The sequence below is a fragment of the Diprion similis genome, chromosome 3, assembly GCF_021155765.1.
Source record: "Diprion similis isolate iyDipSimi1 chromosome 3, iyDipSimi1.1, whole genome shotgun sequence".
In the NCBI taxonomy this organism is placed as follows: Eukaryota; Metazoa; Arthropoda; class Insecta; order Hymenoptera; family Diprionidae; genus Diprion; species Diprion similis.
In genome coordinates this window covers 5,612,377-5,616,187 of record NC_060107.1, presented here as the reverse complement: position 1 = coordinate 5,616,187, position 3,811 = coordinate 5,612,377, and the positions used below count along the sequence as shown (strand labels likewise).

At 47.0% G+C, this 3,811-nt stretch overlaps 1 long non-coding RNA gene across 1 annotated transcript; it reads left to right on the top strand.

Moving 5' to 3' along the window:
• The first annotated feature begins 682 nt into the window (after nucleotides 1-682).
• Nucleotides 683-3,453, top strand: LOC124404259. The gene is made up of 2 exons (XR_006928992.1): nucleotides 683-879; nucleotides 1,189-3,453. It is a non-coding gene; the product is annotated as an uncharacterized LOC124404259 (long non-coding RNA).
• Nucleotides 3,454-3,811: the final 358 nt, after the last annotated feature.

Below are 3,811 nucleotides of genomic sequence, written 5' to 3'. Positions count from 1 at the left end.
AATAATGTCGGCGGGGCGTGCTTTGAGAGAATGGTTCATTGCTGCATAGACGAAAACCAGCCTTCGCAGGTATCAGCGTTGTTATAATTATCTCCGTTTGTGTTTCCATACTGGAAATGTTAGTTCGATTTTGCGTATAAGAATACAGAAAAAACGTCACCCCCACACAGTTTTATACATAACAAATAAACGTCGCAGAATTTTTTTTTAGCTAATAACCAAGTGTCGAGTGTCTATCTTGAAATGTTATTATTTTTTCATTTGATGTTTGGCTAGAACTCGCTGCAGTGGATTCCATGATTCCAGAGCCTCTGCAATTCTGACAGCAAAGGAAACACAGTTTACACTGCTGAGTCTGGCCTTTAATCACGCGTGAATACACGTAAATCGAATATTTGGGCGCAAAGCATCGACAGGGCACAACTCCATCTTTTCTGTCCAATACAGTTATTATATATATATATATATATATATATACCCATGTACATACATACGCATAAAAAGAACAGAAAAACTAAAAAAAAAAGGGCGTACCTCTGCCGGATGATAAGTCATTGTGTCGATAGGAGAGAGAAAAAGACTGACTGCTAAAGCAGAGCCAAGCCAGTTTCTCACCCCCACTGACCCAGCGACAGAATATAAAAATGTAGCGGACGATGGTTTTCTTTGTTCTTGAGTTGCGGCGGGTGAGAACTGTTCGTCGTCGTCCCCTTCGACGTCCGATCGGTAAAATGCTAGATCACACACTAGCCTGGCTAGAGACTACTAGCCACGGTCTCGTCACGTGATGATTGCGTCACTCTACTTGGTTGCCCCACACCACCAGCTACGGCGAACCGGGCGGCCATCTTTACCCAGTAGAACAGCGGACGGCAATAGGTAGAGGTGGATAAATATATATATACACATTTGCAAACGTCATGTGTGTGTGACACGTTACAAATATTTTTTTATTTTTCTCTCTTTCTTTCTTCTTACTAGTTACTATGCACAAGAGTAAATTCCCAATATTCTTTTATTCTTCCGTGACAGGACGCAGTTTTTTATTTAATTTTTTTTCTTATCTTTTGTTGTTTTACTCTATAAATGTAACAGCGCACAATCAGTTTTCACGAAATTAATTTCACGTTAGGTCATCAACAACACACGAATATTACAGATTTAAAACTGCACTGCTACTGGTTCCAGTTTTGCCGGTGAGGAGAGGGCGCAGCGGGTGGGGGGATGTGAACCACAGTTACTGTGAATGGAACAGTTACCGTAATCACCTGTCTTTCGAAACAAAACAGAGAAAAACAAAACAACAATTCACGAGTTTCGGTGTGTACGCAGAAGACGGAAACCGAACAGAATAATGATGCGAAAATAAAAGAAGAAGGATGTGGTCAGTATCGCGGTGACCCACTTGATGGGTTCAAGATGGCGTCTCTCGTTCGCAAAGTTGTGAGATGCGAACAATGCGGAAGTACCGTTGATTGCCGATAATTCCGTACGTGTTCTCCACGCGCGGCACACCGACGTTGGTTCGATCGTAGTTCGATATTCGAGTAATTTCGTGGATCACGAACGTCGCCTGCACATTAAAGAGCTTGGATGTAGGTGAAGAGGTGAGATCGGACGAAAAACAGAAAAATAGATATAAAAATAATTATTTACTGTTACAACCGAACCACTTGCGCGCAACGTAGTCTTCCGTATTTTTATCCCACGGTATATTAACACGGTTTTTTGGTAAAATCCGATAATGTAACTTATTAAAAATTATTTATGAATGATTATTTAAGGTATAGAAAATATTATATTATTTGTGTAATTTAACTTATTATATTTTATCAACAACTAGTCGCTGCTGGCAGTTGACCGACTTCTTCCCTTTCTTCAGTGTGAATTACCGGTATCGCGTACAAGTCAACGGAAGTTTATTCGGGTTACGTGCATTCCTGCGAGGAGGGCACGATAAAGAGATCCTGCGAGCAGGACTGCAAGTCGCGGAGAACCGACCCCCTCAACGGGCAGCGGCGAACGAGGATGTTGTATTCCGCTTAGCCATCGGCGCACTCTGCCAATCTCCCACCACCGGACACCCAGATGCTAGCCCTGCGCATTCGCGCACAAATATCGCACTCTCATTGGTCCACCACCACTCTATTTCACTTCCTGGTTGGCTCACGCGCGCGCGCGCGAGACGGAGATAGCGAGAGAGAGAGAGAGTCACATGACTCCCTGCGCGCGGGTTGCGAGCGCCAGGCGCGAAGCGCGGTCGAACGGCAACTGGTCGTACCACGCGTCAAATACGCTCTACTTATACGTTCAGGCTGCGACTCGGAGGGGGAAAATAGCTCGGATAATAATTTTCGTCTGTTGTTGGTTTTATTTTTCCGATTTTCTTCGGGAAGGGCAAACCCCTCTGACTGTGAGGAGCGCGACGCGCTGGCACTCGGCGCGCTCGGTCAACGGTCGGTAAAATGCGATAGGTGCTCACCGTTCGAACTTCGAAAAGCAAGTGCCGCGGATTGTCGAACGCGCAGAAAGACCACCGCCCCATCGCCCCACCGCAATACGGCCTTTTCCTTCCCCTACTGCGCTCGCTCTCCGCCCTCCTTTATTCCAGCTCGTAGCAACTCCACCTCCACCACTGACCCCGGACCCGGACTCTACTCCCTCCGCCCCTCGAGCTGGCACAAATTTTGCTCGCCCTCCCACGCCACCTATACAGAGCCGAAGAGCGCGCGCGCGCGCACGGCCACCTATGACCTATTTTTCCATCGATTTCCCGCGTGGAAAGTGGGACGGTAAAATGGCCGCTGTCGTAGTAATTTCCGCCACTCCCTATCCGAGAGAAAGAGAGAGAGAGAGAGATTTCGTAATCGCTATTAACGCCCATGCCACCATATACCACCACTACTACGAATCCCACTCCGTAATCTATCTTGCGCTCTATAATACTCGGCTGTGTACCGAGGCGGTTATACGGCTACTACTCCGTATCTCATGACACGTTCGCTCGTTGATTGCTGATTGCTACAGCGAGGCCTAGCCCTGCATGCCATGCCACGACGCGACGCAATCCTCTCGCTTGTTATATTGTACGGTGCTCAGGCACGCTAGCCACTCACACTGCAACTGCCCAGGTTCATTCTCCGATCGAGAAAACTTATACCGTTTGACAAAATATATTATTCCCATGAGTATAAAGCAGCATAGTAGTATGCGAGTATGATTATCACGGTACGTGTGAGCCTCGATAAAAATATAGTCCAATACGCTTTTCTCAGTCCATATTCATGAAGCCATGGCGTTGTTTCAAAACCGAATCATGGGCCAAGGTAACGCTTGAGAAATTTCAAATTTATACCAACGGCCGAGCGCGTCGCTTGTAAGGTATGCGCAAAGCTTCCGTGGATGAAGTAGATAACCAGAAAAAGGATAACAACGCGGTAAGAAGAAGAAGAAGAAGAAGAAGAAGAAGAAGAAAAAGCAAAATCGTTGCGTCGCGGAAAAAAGTAGTGCCGACGAGGGAGGAGCCACTGGTACCAAGTGCGCGTCCTATTTTCGTGTTCGGTGATGCTCGAGAGCGGTCCGATCCTGCACGAAGCGAGGCTGTAAGTAGGTCGCTCAGAGCCGCACGTGTCGTCCTTGACTCACATAGCGACTCGCGCATGCGCGTTGCGCTGCCGCATTGCCGGCGACGCGGCTCTTTGTTCTTCTTCGAGTGTGTGCAAGAGAGAGAGAGAGAGAGAGAGAGAGAGAGAGAGGAGACAAACGAACGAAAGAACGAAAATCCCCGGTTCTCTTCAGCACATATAAAGCT